Raw genomic sequence first — 18,836 nt, 5'->3', positions numbered from 1 at the left:
TGTTGATAGTTTCTGGTACATTATCCCACGTTCACGAAATATCCTCTTAGGAAAGATGGATGGATCCAGTGGCACAGCAAGGTCAGCAAGCTCAGAGGAGACTAACTTCATGATTGTGGATTGCAGAACTAGAGCGGTACAAGGGTATTGCCTCCTTTCCGACACCCGTTTTTCCAACGGGTGTTTTGTCGCGGGAGTTTTGCTGAAAATTCCTATTTTAGGGTGGGGGAGTGGCAAAGGGTAAATAAAGGGTTGGGGGAGGTAAATAAAAAAAAATTATTAAATTGAGGGTGGATTGGGGGAACCCACCCCCCAAAAATTAATGTAAAAAAAATTTCGATTGTGTTTTTTGCAAAACTCCAGCGGCAAAACATCTGTCGGAAAAAGGGGGTCGGCGACATAACATGGAACCAGTATAAGTTACCACAATATTGTCTCTTTGGGACAGGACAGTCCAATCGAGACAAAGGACTCAGGACAACACACAGGAGGGTGCCACGACCCAAGACAGCTTTAAAGGTCAAGTTTCATGTGTCCAACAATGGAGCATGCACTCTTAAATGCCAAAGAAATAAATGCAGATTCTACCAGAGGCAGCAATGTTACAGATGTCTATTGAATTTGGAGAAAATGCACCTTGAACTCAACAGAGTGCACAAAGGGTTGCAATGTGGACCGATGCAGATGTTCCTGCTAGGCTAAAGGGATGAAAAGCCTGAAAGAGGATTCCCTTGGGCCAGTGAGCAGCAGAGGCTTGCCTGAAGGAAGATATTAAGAGCGCTGCACAAGCTTCCAGCAAGAATCATCAGCACAACATATTCTTCTCCATCTTGGATGTAGTAGCCACTCTGGGGTTTGTGGGATAGATGTTTGATCCCCTATTCAATCTAGCCTTGATACCGGCTACATATCGGCTCACCACTTGTAAACACTAATTAAAACCACACTAATGTAAAAACATTTTGTCTAGATATCAATCAATCTATTTAATAGCACATTTTAACCATGTACAGACAAGTTTCCTTCCCAAAAGAGGTGTGGGCAACACCTCTACTCACCCGTGACCATGTAGCTTGACATAAGCAACCAACTTTTAACAAACGTATAAAGCAAACAGAGTGAAGCACAATTGGAGTCCAGAACCTAGCGCCCATCTTGTATGTGCTAGTCATAAGCAATTAATCTACCAATACGAGTGATTCTTCATGGGAACCAGCAAAAACATATATATATCTGGTCAACTGGAAAAAGGAGCAGAACAACATGACCACCAGTCTTGTGAAAATCATAAAGGAGCAGCAGCTACCAAAAAACAGCGAGGTGTTTGGCATATGGTTACTGAGTCTACTGTCTCCATTCCTGATAATCTTCACGTTTGTAATATAACCTAACAGGAGTTGTTGGTTTAGACCTTTTCGTGGCATTTACGCCTGTGAATTGGACAGTAGGAGGTTTTTCTAGCACTTGGGGCACAGCATCCTGGAAAGGTCTAGTATTTTAACATATGCCAATTGACTTGTTGAAACAAGAGCCACATAAATGGGTCACTTTTCTGACTGAATTTATTAACTGACTGAAAGATTGCTACTTCTATCATAGGACGCTTTCTTATTCAACCACTGGCATATTTACAGCATCAATTAAACAATAAGCTCTCAGAAGACTGCTTTGAAAAAACCCTGGCAGTCACTTCAAGTGCAAGGTTTGATTTTAAGGCTTGTTAAGGTAGCGCAAAGGAGATCCCAGGAGATTATGTTTTGGGTGGGTAGGGGCAGGAAGTGGGTGGAAATGGCCATAGATATTAGCATGGCCATGGGCAGTCAATTGGTGGGTAAATAATCAAACATCTGCAAACATGGTGTCCCTCCTTAAATGCCATCTCTCCCTATCTGTAATCCAATGAATTAGTTTCGATTTATAGACGGCCCTAAAGCGCCCCCTTAAAGCCATAACTAAAAAGGCTGCATATGGAATTCAATGAATTATCAACCTATTTCTCTTTCAGATTCCGTCTCCAAAGCATGTGGTACAATCTTACTAAATTGACTGGAGAAAGGGTGCCTTGATCTTGATGTCCTGTCCCATTTACAGCTTGGCTTTAGGAAAGGGATTTCCACCATAGATCAGGTGTTTCACCTGAGTTTACTTTTGCAGAAGCGCATGATCTCGGTTAACTAAGCACAATTTATTGTATGATTTGCCATGCTCGTCGGTCAAAATAATTCAAATTGTACCTCGCTCGGCAAAGGACTGAGTGGATTTCACAACTATCATTATCTGTGGGAAGACCAATGGAACCAAATTATCCTGGCTATGACTAGAATGAGAGGTCCTGTTGAGTTTTTTCTCTAAACGATACAGTGCTAATGCAATAGACCCAGCAAAGGAAATTCACAGGGCTCAGGTATTGTCATTTGACTTTTATAGGTTGGAGATAATGGTATGTTATGTTTTGTTATGTAACAGAAGCATATAAAGCACAACGTTCGCCTAGAGACATCTTTCCACTATATGGAGTGCAGAGGGTTATCTCGACAGAGGAATATCATCTTTAAAATAAAAAAAAAGTTTTCAGAGCTCGTCTAAACAAAAAGTGATCTCCAGTGACCCAAAGGGAGTGGAGATGAGAATTCCATGATTGGGAAGCCGCTATAGAGCAAGCACCACCCAATAAGGGAGAACTTGAACCGGGGGCTCTGAGTGCAACAGGCATCACCTGAGCGAAGAGCCAGAGAAGGCATATATTGGCAAAAAACTTTGCCTGAAAGTATTCAGTGCCAGAATTATAGAAGGACTGGGAGACTCAAGCAAAGATATTTAAAATTAATATGCTTTGCTACAGGGAGCTAGTGGAGCTCATGAAGAACCAGAGTAATATGGGCACCCACAGGGTCCACAGAAGCAACGTTTGCTGCTGAATTGTGCAAGACCTAAAGGTGTCTAATGAGATAATCCGTTTCTGCCAAATAAAGAGGATTTCAATAATCAAATAAACTCAAAACTAATGACGCAACAACCAGCACGCGCAGATGTGGTGGTAGAAAAGGAACCACCTTCCAGAGAGTTTTAAATTGAAAGTGCCCCCTTTGACTCATTGCGTTAACCTGGGCCTTGGCAGACAAAGAAGCTGATATTTCCGCGTCCAGATCCTTCCCTACAGAGACAGATGAGGGAAACAGGCCCGGGAAGGAGGCCATAAAAGGGGAGTCCAAATTGTCTACAGCAGCTGAGGGGCTGACTACAAGCACCACCATTTTGTTTGCATTCAGCCTCAACCAATTGTTGCACATCCAACTCTCCAGACAGACATGCAGCCTCACAGCAATGTCATAAAGTGACAGAACAAGACGTACGTTAACCTGCGTGCTGTCTGCGTAAGACTAGCAAAGGAAGATATGGCAAAGAATGAGCTTGGCAAGTGGGGAAACATGTAATAACACAGGGGAAATAGCGGACGACTGGGTAACACCACAGGTATGAGAGGTTGGGTTAGAAGGGACTGCGTATGATCCGAAAGGAAGGAGCAAAACTATGCAGGACGGCAATGGAAAGGCCAGCACCAGCCAGACACTCAAGCAGGACAGTATGGTGAATTGTGTTAAAGGCAATGGATAAATTGAGCAAAATAAGTGCTCCCACACTGCACTGATCACATAGCCGAGCCAGATTGTCTATCACTGATACTAGAACACTCTCCATGCCGTGCCCAGCCCTAAGCCCATAATCCAGACTGCGAGAAATCAAAAAATGCAGACTCCTCCAAAAAAGAACTCAACAAAGGACCAACTAAGGATTCCGAAGGTAGCATGAGGAAAGAAAACAACAAAATGGGGCAGAAGTTGGCCAGGACCATAGGGTCCAAGGAAGGCTTCTTCAATAGAGGTAGGATCAAAGCGTGTTTTAGAACTGAGGGAATAGTACCAGAAGAGAAGGACTGATTGACAGCCTGATTTATTGAAGGGGCTGTACTTGGCATGACTTCTTTTAACACTGTTAAAGGAATAGAGTCGGTAGGAGAGGCCGACTTTAGTCTTGTGGTGGCTCAGATAATATCCACTGAGGTTAACACAGGGAAAGAAGACCAAAACTGAAAAGGAACATCCACTGCTAGTAGCACAGCTGGCCCAGGCAACCTCAAGCCAGATGAGGAAATCTTATACAAAATCGAAACAATTAAGTTTACAAAATAAGTGGAAAGAGAGTCACATAAAGATTGAGAAGGTGTAATAGCTTCCGAGGGGACTGAAGACAAATAGCATACAATTCTGAAAAGGTCTTTTGGTTAATTTTCGGGAAGATTCAATTTGTAGCATAACATAAATATGTTTTGCTTCCCCAATCGCTTTGTGGTAGGTAAAGGAAGACTGCCGCAAGACAGTTTTATCTGCAGAATGGTAGGACACACACCACCTACGCTCTGTTTGTTTCCGTAAGAGACAAAGAGATTTAAGATCTCTTCAATGAATATTGAAACAGGGTTCAGATGGACGAGACCTTGGCTTAACAGGCTTCCTACGAGCCACATGATTGGCTGCTGCAGTGAGATCCTGGTCAAGATCAGACAGGTCAGATTCCAAAAGCTTAGCGCTGCCATCCAAAACAGTTCTATGTCATTCCATCGCCAGGGGGGTTTTTCACAGAGATTTTTGCTCCCGAATATTTGGCTGAAAAAGTTCATCGAAATGACCTTTTTAATTTGGGGGTTCACCCCCACAGCCCCTTTCCAGTGTTTTACTACCTATTCCCCACACTGCCCTTATATCCCTTTACCCACCCCTCCATATTTTTCAATTCGTTTTTTCAGACAAATATCGGCAGCAAAAAACCCTGGCAAAAAACCCTGGCGATGAATGAACATCGTACCTCCAAAACATGAGTCGACATCTGAGAGGAGGTAACAATGAGCAATTCTGGCAGCTTGTGGGGGGGGTGCTGTTTTTAACTGGGGGAATACCCATATCTAAAGTAAGATTGAACAATACAATGATTGGACCAAAGAACCTCTGCAGTGGGATAAACGGTAGTAGAGCGATCCGGTGCAAAAATGAAATCGAGAGTATTACTTCGCTGATGATTAGAACCCATAACCAGTTGAGGACGAGCTACATCATTCATAGTTGAAATAAAATTACTGGTCTGACAATCTAAGATACCCTTAAGATAAAGATTAAATCACAAGAATTACCAAATTGGAAAACTGAGCCTGTAAATGTGCTACAAGTTACAAAAAGAAATAACAAAAACCTGGATCAAGTCCTGGAGGACGACAGACAAGTAAAGTATAGAAATTTGAAAATGAGTAAGAAATGTTTCCATTCTAAGATCATGGTTAAAAGGCAGCATGGTGCAAGAAAAAAGAGACCTGTATATTAAAGGGAGGTGGTTGCAGTCAAGTCGCAAAATATTTAAATATGTTGGAAAAAGTTGTACATCTGAGGGGCCGGAGGATACCCTGAGCCATGTCTAGGTGATACAGGTAAAATCAGGGTAATTGTCCAACACAAGGTAAACAAGGTAATGACAATGAGTGGCATGGGCGACCAACAACTGTGAATTCAATAAAAAACACATGAGTACTTTTGTCAGCACAGTTAGAGAAATAGAACACAGTGTTATCACTAACCAGAATCAGACTGGAAAGGGAGTATTGCGAGGTGAAAGATGAAGCACAATGCTATGGGATAACTCTAACCTAGAGGTATTTACTGCATTCGTCCAAGGACCGTCTGAGGCCCTGATGAGCGACTTTGGCGCCAGAAGTCCTTCTCTGCTGCGCTCGTCTGCTGCGCTTCCTGGAGGCACCTGCCTTTTGTATACACAGCATATTGCCAGGAGCCAATCCCATGGCTCCTAGCAAGAGGCTAGTGAAGATAGACTGCACCTGTGTGCACAAGAAAAAAAATGAAAAGAAAAAAAGGTAGCTACCAAGCACGAGACCTCAGCGTACCCCAGACCCCAGAGGCCAGGAAACCTCATACCGATGTAACGCGGCACACAAAGAAATAAGAACAGCTCAAATGATAAAGGGAACGGAATAAAAACAAATCGTATAGCACAATATGAAGGAATGCAAAAAGTAAATTCAAACAGCGTCTAGTCACCCGCCACCCGACGTCCTTAAAGGAAAGGAACTAAATAAAAAGAAATACAGAAAACAAATAAACTAATAGCATAGGCATGGGAAACAAATCCAGCCAGCCCTGAACAATGCCATTGCAGAATCTATCTAATGCTAGTACACACTAATGGTACAAAGGACATTTTTTAAGTATCTTTTAGATTTACCAGATACAACTCCACGTTGAGAAGTGAGCTATTTGGTGTTTTTTCAAAGATTCTGTTATTTTGGGTTAGACCGTGGAGTTCTACATGTCTCCATGACTTCAGGAAATTACCCTGAACTTGTTATCAATGATAAGAGATGCTAGATCTAGTCCCTGGTTTGGACACTTTGAGGCTGTGAACTTTGTCTATCCATGGGAATCACCTGTGCAAATCTCGTGCCTTGAAGCACTTGTGTATAGGCGTGTTATAAATGCCATATCATGAATGACAAATCGTGATTGTGTCATCGCTAAACCGTGGTATCATGAATTGTTCTGGAGAGATTTTGTTATGAATTGTAACCTGATCCACATATGCATTCACAAGATGTGGATTTTAAGGTCTTCAACAAACCACTGAACTCACATGACATGCATATACAGTACAAAAATATGTCTTTACTTAATGCAATACCAGTATTTAAAATTCGAGTTAAATCTGATTTAACATTCAACATGTATAACGTCCTAACTTTACCTCTCGATACTTAGGCAATGTCCCTAAACACATCAATATGTACTACCATTACAAAATACATATTACACGCAGTGCCCTCTATTGCCACGCCTACATCATACATACCCGCCTGCAGTGCAAGTTTATAATGAAGAACTCAATGCTGGAATATATATATATATTTTGTCATACAAATTTCACAGGACTTAAAGCACCCCTTAATCACTAATTAGAGGTGCCTTATGTCAACACATTGTTTCACGCCTCACCAACATGTTTCATTCAATGTGAAACCACAGTCCAGTCACTCGAACTTCTTCTGGGGCATTTTTGACATGCCTTCTTACAATTATACCTCTAGGTCAATTTCATTGTCTGGCCCAAAGTCTGAGAGTATCCACAAATTATACTCAAATGCTAATTTTCCTTGATGGCAGCAGTAATACACACATTCCAGTGTCCTATTGCTCTAAGCTTGTCAATTCCTTCAATCTTCTAAGCGGAATCCATTCTTCTTCTTGGTCCAACCTGCAATGAATCCATAAATGCAGACTTTTCTAACACATTTTTATGCTTCAAAACATCAAAACAGACACTTTAATTACACCTGCTTCCTTATGCTTTTATAGTTTGTTCTCAGCCCATCCAAAAGTTGAATTTCATCAGTGCATTTAAATGACTGGAGAGCCCGAAATTCACTGGATACTTTTAACCCAAAGATACCACCCAGCCTGCTCCACCACCAGGAATTATTTTGCTTACAGATCCTGTTGTTTGAATTTTGCATGTACCTGGACCCTATCACAACAGAGCCAACCTATTCAGTACAAAACCAGGTTTCTGTTTAACCCTTGTGCTTGCATGAGTTAGCCATTCAGAACATCACCCCCCATAAATGTCCAATTACTTAGTTTGGCATGTCGGCTCAATAGCGCAAAACTTGCTGACACGCGTGGTAAAAATTGTCAGTCTTGGTTCTAGGACATCATGCGCCTGTTGTTTCCTCCGGTATAGCTACAACTCCTCTGGAATGTATTTCAATAGCTAATTATACCGCTGACCTATTGTAGCTGGATAGGCGGTCCTCTCTCCTTCGTATCAACAACGTGTATTCAGAATATATACTTCCAGGGGCTTGCAAAGCCAGCCGTCCACACATGTCATCGGGTCAGGCATCCGGTGAGGTCCCTTACTCTCCATGCCTCATTTGATGCCTAGGTGATACAACTCCTAACACCAAAGGCTCTTGTCCACTAATTCTGCAGTCAAAACTCAGCATTACTGGAGGAGCCGTACTGCCTATGAGGTGCATATTCCAACAACATTGTCTAATCTGCCAAATTAGCATGCAATTGTTTACCATTCCACACTTTCGTTAAGACCTGTTTCAAAACTACGTCTAAGGAAGATGAGCTCTTGCTCCTTAGGTAATAATTCCTTTTTTCCCAGTGCTGTATCGCCACTGTTACTGACCTTGTACAAAATGGTCCAGTGAATCTCTTCCACATTATGGCCCATTTGCAAAAAATAGCCTTCCCGGGGTGCATTCAGTGCTTTATTGTGAATGCAGCTCTTAAGTTCGTTTATCCTTGTTTTGGCTTTTCGTTCTGTTGTTTCTACATACAGTTGCCCACAGGGACACTGTATAGCATACACACAATATCTGTGTTGCAATTTACATTTACACCCGCGACAAAGAGCGTGTCCCACTGTTTTTGGCACCCATATTTCCGTAAGTGATTGCTGTTTCTCTAAGGATATATAATTCTTACTTAGAAGTTCTTTCAAATGTCTACACCATTTGGAAGCACACAACGGGGGATCCAGTTTCTTCCCTTGCGTTTCAAAGACATTTCAATTTTTCTTAATAATCTTCTTTATATCATTAGACAAATTCGAAATAGTGCACACAAAAACAAGTTTGTCTCCACTCCGTCTTTTGCCTGTATATTCCAAAATGGCTTCCCTGGTGTCATTCAGGGCTCTATGTCGTGCTTGATTTACCAAGCGCTTAGGATACTCGTGTTGCAGGAGTCCCTCTTTCAGAACAGCTGCTTCTTCTAGAAAAGCCTCTTTAGTAGAACTATTTCGCCTCAATCGAAGAAATTGGCCAAATGGGAGATGACTTCCTATGTGTTTTGGATGGATGCTGCCATAATCAAGCAATGCCTTCTTATCTGTGGGCTTTCCGAAAGGTTTGACTTTGAGCATCCCCGACTCTGAATCACAGTAAATGGGCACGCGCAGGTCATTCATGTTCACATTGTTGTAATTTGCAGTGATTTGGCGACATCTCTCCTGTTCATTCCGCCACTGTACAAACCCTTCTGCCATCCTTATTTCCTCTCACGGATCCATCAGATTTTGAACCATTCAAGAAACCATTTGTTAGGGCACTTCATATTAAGTTTAGACTGCTAATTTACCTGAAGCAATGTTTACCGCCCAATGAAGTAAACCCATGCAAACTACATGCTAGTGCTGTCTGACCAGTATTGGACATATTGTGCATGTTCATTTATTTTGGCAGCCCTCCTCTAGGGTAAGTCATTCCAGCTTGAGGCCACTATTTTAAGAATGTGTAGGTATTTACTGTAAATAGTTGTCTGACTGTGCAGACCAACAACTTCATGTGATATGATTCTTGGGGTTGCTAAATATTAATCTTGGCGTGGAGGCTAAAATGTAAGGCTGTGAAAGAACCAACCAATTATTAGTAGTACATTCACTATATGTTAAACACATTTGTTGAGTTGAAATCATGTACAACTATGATTTTATTTAATGGTGATATATTTGTTTTAAATGAACTCTTTGTACTGTACAGATTATTTTGTATGGGTATTCTAGCCCTGATTATTCTGTTAGCGATGGGTTGTAATCGTGTTAATCAATGTCGCCATCTGTGGTTTTATGAAACAATTAATTAAGTAGAGTAAATAAAATTATGAGTATACATAATACCTGTTCCTAGGCCAACCTGTGGTCTCATCCACCCACTCATAATTATAATGCCAGAGGATAGCAATGGGGGGTATGAGTAGAGTGGGTCGCACCAGTCATAATGATGTGAACTCTGAGCTTGCCACTCTTGCTCCTCTCCTCTACTAAGATCTCCCTCAGAATGATCCCTATCCATACAATACAACTCCTCCGAACTCCAATGTAAACATGTGGAAGAGGTAGTTATATCAAACCACCTAGCCAGTGCTTAATTTGTAAGAACATAAGTGCTAGTGCCCAAATATTTTCTAGCATGCCTGTGACACTGCGGCCGGGAAATGCACAAACCATTGCTGCCACCACCCACAGCTGATCTCCAGTGTTGACACATTTGAGGTTAAACTAGAGCTCACACCCGTTCTTTGGGTTTGATGGATGCTCTGAGTATCATCACTTCATAATCAAACTGAGTCTGAGAAAATAAGTGACAGGGCACAGAAATAAGTGCCAGGGATGAGCTCTCGCAAACTCCCCCACAAAGTAAACACTGCACCTACCAAACTGATCGCTCGGTTGTTTGCAGTTTGATGCCTTTATACTGGTGCTAATGAGTTTCTAGCCTGATTTCTGAATCCATGCTTCAAATGTGTATGGCTGGTAAACTTCATAGTTCTGGCAACAAACCCATTATTTGCGTAAAAATTCTGAATGGTTTTGGTGAGGACACACACCTAGAGAACCAGAAAAATAGGGTCTCATTACAAGTATGGCGTTGAGGGGTACAATTGATGGTAAATCTGTTACAGACAATTTTACCACTATGCAAAATGATGAGGTTGGGCTTGGTGTGGAGGATTTACCTCCAGAAAAATCCTGGAGATGAATTCTCTCACTCGCTGCCACAAAATCAACAGAATCAGTGGAATTTCAACCATGGTAATTCTACAACAAAAGAAAAGGCCCCATTGAGTCCAATGGACTCAAAATAAATGGGGACTTAAACCACCACTTGTAATCCAGCGGTAATTCCGCTGGACCAAGTTGCAGTAATGGTCATTACGTTGGGCGGTGTTCCAGCAGATTTAACAGTGGGATACCGCCCAACTCGTAATGAGGCCTGTTGATCCTACATAGATAAATGAAGAATATTCATTAACATTATTAAAACTGTAGTGCGTCCCCACAGACAACAGAATATCCATTTGTGGATAGAACACAGGCACAGCACACCCATAATTACTCAATAGATTAGAAATGTCCTTCTCCAGAATTGAGGCACTCGCCACTAACCGAGCTGAAACCCTTTATTTTTTCCGAACAAGAAGCTGTTCGTATTTTGAATTGTATCAAATCCACAGGGGATGAATTGAGCCAAACCAAAAGGCAAGAAGAACTTATCTTCAAATTGGAGAGACTTATCAGAAGAGAGATTAACCAAAGACTAGACGCTACCACATTATCACAGTTTTTCAGAGCTCAGAGGATACCAAGAGGATTGAGGGTTGATCTGGAGCCAACATTATGTAAGGATAGCCAGAATTTTTGAAGAGATGGAGACAGATACTTAATACATGTTCCCTTGATTTCATCCATCTTATGATATAGTAACTGCCAAAATCGTTAATTACCATTGAGGTTGACATTGAATTAATCAAATCCATACTAGAATCACTCCTGACTAAAAAACAGATTTTATCGACACTAGAGGGCAATACCAAGTTGGAAAGATATGAAAGGAAATCAAATTAAAAAAAGTTGGGAAATTTCTCAGAGATACTGTAGACTACAAAATGGACATGGTCTACACGTAGAAAGACTAATACCATCAGAGGGATAGTTCAGATAAATAAAGGAACCAAGAGAGGTTTAACAACAGACCACAAACAGATGCATTGTCCTCAGACGCATCACATGCTGAACAAGAAGAGCCAGTTCCTACTATGGTGCCTGAAACCGCTGTCCCAGATCAACAACCGGGTTTAACTCTGCGATCAACCTACTCAACCTCTTTTTTAGAGGTGGCCCGATTAGCAGCACGTTGCTTAAAGAGAAGATCAATTTACTTCATCTGGCAGGGAAAATTAAACTGATGTTTTTCTTTGAAACATGGGATACAATTGAAATAAAGGAAGAATCAAGATTCTAGAAATACCTAGAAGACCTAGAAATCAAACCCAAAAGCATGTTTATGCCTGCTGTCCAGAAATCGGTCATTAATGCATTTCTAAAAAAGGTGCTAGATGACTTGAAGAAGACTTGAACTCTCCAAAACTTCATCTAATTGATCGAGGAGTCCTTTCTCCTTGAGGCTCCTATCGTACGCTGCTCACTACTCCACCTCCAAGCCACGCTGGACTCTGTATCTAAAGGACATATAGCCTTCTCTTGCCTTTGCTGAACTAACAAGTGATATTTTGCTTAAATGGCATACTTTGCATGCAAGTCAATTCATGTTAGATTTGCCTATCTCTCCACGGCATTAGACCTTTTTTATTACTGTGCCCAATCAGCCCATACACCCTAGGTAGCTACTTTTGTGATACTTCCTCTATATAGTCTATTACCTTTGGGACTAACCATACCATGTCATTAAGCTGCATTTCAGTCCTGTTGTATACTACTGCTTACTGGATCTGCCTACTGCATGATTTATTCAACTAGTCTCACACATCACTACTGCTTTATTGGACTACCCTACTGTGTCACTGAATGGTAACTGCCTTAATATTTTACGATCCCCTCCTGGGACCAGCTTATCATGATACATAGATTATTTGTAGACTACTTACCTTTAATGTGGCTTTCTGTCTAGCCTACTGCACCACCAAGCACAAACTTATGTTAACTCGACTAAGCCATAGCGGCATTAAACTGTGGAATTGCCGTTTGATAATAATCAATACCATTATGGTACTGCCTCACAGTCCTATCCACCTTAGCACTGTACTCTGAATTTACGTACTGTACTACCAGGCTCAATCAACGCCCTCACCCTAGGGCTGTATACTAGACCAGCACTAGTTAGTATTATTGTATACTAGATTAGTAGTAGTTAGTACTGAGTCTTTCTAAACTGTTGTGTCTTAGCAGCATTCACCACATTTTAAGGCTCTCCAATGTATGCTTAAATCTCAGGGCATAACATACTTGCTATTAGCAGATAAAATGTCCTCACAACCCATATTGTTCCTAGGCCTCCTTAGCATTATTAACGGCTTGACTATAATTACTTCAACCCTCAAGACAACTGTTCCCCACTTAAATATGGATTCCCATACAGGCCACAATACACCTATCATCAATCTAGCAATGACAAATAATCTGCCATCCTCGACAGACATCCAACCAACCAAATTCCTAAAACAATGCATTAACTTGACATCACATATACTATCAAGTCTCCCACCACCACGCACCAACCAAGACCTCTGGGCCTCTCCCGTCAAAGTTACTTCCCAAATCTTCAAAATGAAGGCCTGCCCGCTACTTGATCTCTCTACGACCTCACACCCATTACCTAATTGCCCACAAACAAATACTGCCACCACCAGACCATGCCTTGCTCCTCAGAGAAACTGGACACTCGGTTCCAGAACTCAACGATTTCTGAAACCTAAAGTGTATGTTATCAACAAAACAGGCTCTAACAAAAACCTTGCCCCAGAGAAACTCCACAAAACTATAAACAAATGTAAAAGGTCAGCACCTTCTGCTAACAACACCCCTAATGCTATTAAAGTAGGGCTCATTAACCCAAAGTCTATCCAAGCACATGCCTTGGACATACATGACATCTTGACAGTCCATGACTTGGACATCATTGCTATAACAGAAACTTGGTTGAATCCTATGTCAGGCCCTGCTCTAGCTTTAAGCCTACCTGACAACTACTCCCTACCTGACAACTACTCCATTTTACGAGCAGATAGAGATTCTAACCTAACCAAAGGAGGTACTCATCTATAAAATGGTGTTAGAATTAATATTAATCAACAAACACTACCTACCATCTCCTGAAATACTCACTGTCAAATTATCCACATCTGCCACAACCACCATTACCATGCACTTGATCTACCGTCCTCCCGCTGGCACCACCACATTTGAAAATGACATATCTCAACTACTATCCAATAATACGAAATGCAAGTCCCAAGTTATAGTACTAGGAGATTTTAACCTAGGCCTTGATGATCCAAAAGATGTGAATGCTTCCACCCTTAAGGACACCCTGTCTGAGCTTGGGTTTACACATCGCATAACTAGCCCAACACACAACAAAGGCTGCACCTTAGATTGGTTAGCAGTCTTTAACTTTACCATCAAGATACTGGCCAATACACCATGTGCCTGGACTGACCATCACATAATTACTTTCACCATTGACAAGGATGTGCCCTTTACCATTCAGATTAAAGCGCTGGCGTCAATGACAAGAAGTAAACGTAACTTTACCTTAGAAAATCTGTTAACTTTACAACGCCCAATCACTCATCCTAATACTACTCATTCGGACCCTTCAGACTTAGTGAATCTATACAATGAGACTACCCTTAATGCTATCAATACAATAGCCCCTCTCAAACTACAGAAATCCAAACCACGTGCCCATATCAACAATTGGTATACACCTCACCTAAAGACTCTTAGGAAAGAGAAACGTACAGCAGAAATTAACTGGAAAAACTCCCCTTCTACTCAAAATAAAGATATTTTCACTGCGGGTTTGTTTAATTATGAGACAGCCATTGTCCAAGCTAAATAAGATAACTTCAATGACCGTATAGCCAAAGCTAATTCGAGCACTAAGGAATTGTTCAACAATCTAAAAGAACTTGAGTCGCCCGCCCCTATACCTGACCCGTGTGTTAAGGACATCGAATGGTGTACCAACATACAAAATGCGCTTCAAGACAAAATTACGCTCCTACTCAATAAAATAAATTCGCAAACAAACCTCATTAATAATACCTTACCACAGAATCTCCCATCTCCCCCCACCATGGTATTGCCTCAATTAGAGCTGATTATTCTCAAGCTCAACCCATCCAACTGCAAAGGTGATGTCTGCCCAGCTAAGTTAATCAAAGAAGCTGCAAAAGCACTCGCTCCTTTTATTACTGTATTCATCAATGCCTCATTTGCCTCTAATACCGTGCCCACCAGTTTGAAAGATGCATGGGTACTACCACTCCTAAAAAAAAACTACACTGGACCTTAACAACCCATTTAACTACCGCCCGGTTACTACTGTCCCTTTCTTGTTGAAAATACTGGATCGAGCAGCCTACATCCAAATTCAGCAATATCTGGAGACAAATAATTTACTAGGTCTAAGACAGTCAGGCTTCAGACCCAGACACGGGACAGAGACAGCACTTATTGTCCTAAAGAACCAAATCCAGGCTTCAAAAGACAAAGGTAAATCCGACCTCCTTTTACTACATGACCTATCAGCGGCATTTGACCTGTTGAACCATGATATACTATGCAAGCATCTGTCATCTGCTGCACACTTCTCCGACCAAGCTGACTCTTGGATCAAATCGTTCTTCAGTAATAGATCCATGAGGGTCTTTGCACCTACTGCCTCAGCCCTACCCTCGCCAGTTTCCTGTGGTGTCCCAGAAGGGATCTTGCGTGTCATTGACCCTCTACAACGTATTCACCAAGCCTCTATTTGATATACTCGTCAATCTGGGTGTCATGTATACTAATTATTCAGATGACACCCAGATACTCATCCCTATCACTGGTGATTATGCTGCAGATAGTAAAACTTTGAATGACATCTATTGTCACACCCTTCCCTCTTTCTCACCTGTTTGTCCTTGATTGTGGTCTTCTTGGGAGCTCCTTCCTTCTTCCTGACTGATCGGGACTTGTACAGGAAAGGAGGTGAGTCTTCGGGTTCCAGTGTGAGGAGTGCTGACTGCCTAAAGCAGAGTTGCGTTCAGTATCCAGGAAGGTTACGGCTGCAGAATCCAGGAAGGAAGGAAACAGGGTGTCCAATGCGCGGCACCGGAGCACAAGACGGTGCCCGGGATGAAAAGGGAGAATGGACTGGCAAAGATGAGGCCAGGTAAGAGGGGTTTCCAGGAAGGAGAGGTTGGTGGAAATTGGGGGATAACACAGATGGAAGGAAACGATACACTTGCCGAACAACTCGGAACAGCAGCGTTGAGACGCACAAAGCCACAGGGGTGTGTCTATTTTCTAGGAGGCAGCACGTTGCGTGTAAACGCTAGAAGGCAGCGTTTGCGTGCTGTCGGCCATGTTGGAAGAATCACCAACCTGATGTTGCGGTGCATCATGGACCACGAAGTCCAGAAAGGCCAGAATCGGCGATTCATGACAGCATGCCCCCTCTTAAATCTTGATCCACCGGGTTTGCCTGGATGGGTTTGATGGAACCTTTGTACTAGACGGGGCGCATTCATATTTGAGACTAGTTCCCAGGTGCGTTCACTGGGGGGGGGGACCCTTACCATTCCACTAAGTACTGGATTCGACCCCGTCTGTATCTAGAATCACATATCCTGGAGACCTTGATTTCAATCTGGTCATTGATGAGCACAGGGCTAGGTGTAAGAGTCGATCTGGTGGACCGTACATACGGTTTCAACAAGGAAGTGTGGAAGACAGGATGTATCTTTTTCCAGGATTCTGGAAGCTGAAGTCGATAGGCCACTGGATTGATGATTTCCTTAATGGAGGAAGGTCCATAATACTTGGGAGCCAGTTTATTTGGTTGTAGATGTCGAGGTAAGAGTTTCGAGGATAACCAGACCTTGTCACCAATTTCATATGGAGGGCTAGGTCTCCGCTTGGCATCTGCATATCTCTTGACTTCCGTCCTGGCCTTCTCAAGGTGATCTTTGGCGTCCTTATGTACGTTTACCAGTCTTTCAATTCAGGAATCAACTGAAGGAACTGGGGTAGGATGTGGTAGAACAGATGGCAGAACTGAAGGGTGAAACCCTTGACTGCAAAAGAAGGGACTGGTCTTGATAGCCGAATGGTCAGAGTTGTTGTATGCAAATTCAGCTAATGGAATCAAGAGTGACCAATCATACTGGACCTTGGCTGCAAAACAGCGTAGGTATTGTTCCAGGGTCTGATTTACACGTCCTGTTGCTCCGTTAGTTTGAGGATGATATCCCGAGGACAATGCACGCTCGATGCCTAACATTTGGCATAGATGTTTCCAGAATTGGGATATGTACTGAGGTCCGCGGTCGGAGATGATCTTGGAAGGTAGTCCATGAAGCCTGAATATATGTTTTAGGAATATCCCTGCCAATTCAAGTGAAGATAGTAACTTGTACAAGGGGGTGAAGTGAGCCATATCGGTGAACAGATCGATAGTAACCATTATGGTTGTATATCCCCTGGATGGGGGCAATTCCACAATGAAGTCTGTGGCGATTGTCTCCCAAGGACGTGTTGGTAATGCGGGTTGGTGGCGAAGACATGCAGATTTTCTGTTATCACACTTGTTTTGGTTGCAAACAGCGCAGGCTCGGATATCAGTTCTTATACTATCGATCATCCTCAGCCACCAGAATTGTCTCTGAATGAGGTGGAGAGTTGTAGTGATGCCTTGATGCCCCGAATGGAAGGTACCATGACAAAGACTTATGATCTTGTCTCTCAATCTTTGTGTGGGTACCACCAGTGTTTTATCCTTGAAGAGATATCCATCCTTAGCAACCAGGCTCCATTGATTAGTCTTGATGTAGTCCTCCCAGAGATCAGAAGAAGGTGTTTCGGTACGGACGTCTTCCAGGAAGGAATTGGCCTGGGCCACAAACACGTTATCAGGAAACATCTTTGGAAAAGCACGCGCTCCGACAGGCTCGTAGTCAGGACGTCTGGACAAGGCATCTGCGATAATGTTGTTGGTTCCGGGGAAGTGATGAATGTGGAACTGGTACTGGGCAAAAAAAAAGGCCCAACGGGCTTGATAACTATTTCTGCATTCCAGGGACTGTAGAACTTGCAAGTTTCTATGATCGGTCCGCACTTGCACAGGATGTTTGGCGCCCAAGAGTAAATGGTGCCAGTCGGTAAAGGCTTGTCGGATGGCCAGTAGTTCCTTTTCCAGGACAGAGTAGTGGGTCTCACTGGGAGTCAATGTGCGAGATAGGTAGGCAATAAGATGTTCCTGCTTGTCTTCGAATTCTTGTTTTAAGACCGCCCCAATGGCATAGTCTGAGGCATCTGTTTCTACCAGGAAGGGCCTATTTATGTCAGGTTGAGCCAGGTTTGGACCTTGAGTGAATCTTTGTTTTAACTCTTGAAAGGCTGTCTCTTGAGCAACAGACCAATTAAACAGTGTGTCTTTCTTTAAGAGTGCCACTATGGGATGCACTATGTCAGAAAATGTAAGGATGAATTTTCTGTAGAAATGTTCAAGTTCCAGGAAGGATTGAATTTGTTTTACTATGGTAGGAGCTGGCCAAGAGAGTATGGAGTCAACCTTGGCAGGATCCATTCCGATCCCTTTGGAACTCAGCACAAATCCGAGATAATTAAAGGTCTGGACATGGAAGAGGCATTTTTCTGGTTTGGCCAGGAGTTGTTTTCTCATAGTCGTTGTAAAACTGCATTTACATGTTCCTGATGGACTTGGGGGTCATTGGAATAAATCAGTTTATCATCCAGGTATACAATGACAAAAAGGAACAGCATATCTGAGAAGACTCTATCCATGAACCGTTGAAAGAGGGTGTTGGCGAGACCGAAGGGCATTACCAGATATTCGAATAAATGGCCAAAAGGGGTTCTAAAGGCTGTCTTCCACTCGTCACCTTCCTTTATCCAAATGAAGTGGTAGGCACCCCGAAGATCGAGCTTGGTGAAGATGACTGCACCCCGAACTGCCTCCAAGATGTCAGAAATGAGCGGTAGAGGGTAACGATCCTTGAGAGTGCACTGGTTGAGACCGCGGTAGTCCAAACAGGGTCGAGGTTCTTTGGTATCTTTCTTAGGTACTAAGAATAGAGAAGCACCGGCTGGAGATTTTGAAGGACAAATGGTTCCATTAGCCAGGTTAGTGTCCAGATATTCTCGTAGGGCTCTTTTCTCAGGTTCAGATAGTATAAACATTC

This window comes from Ambystoma mexicanum, chromosome 5q (assembly GCF_040938575.1).
Source record: "Ambystoma mexicanum isolate Mex_15411 chromosome 5q, UKY_AmexF1_1, whole genome shotgun sequence".
NCBI classification, from domain to species: Eukaryota; Metazoa; Chordata; class Amphibia; order Caudata; family Ambystomatidae; genus Ambystoma; species Ambystoma mexicanum.
The sequence above is the reverse complement of the archived record's forward strand: the minus strand, read 5'-3'. Positions refer to the sequence as shown.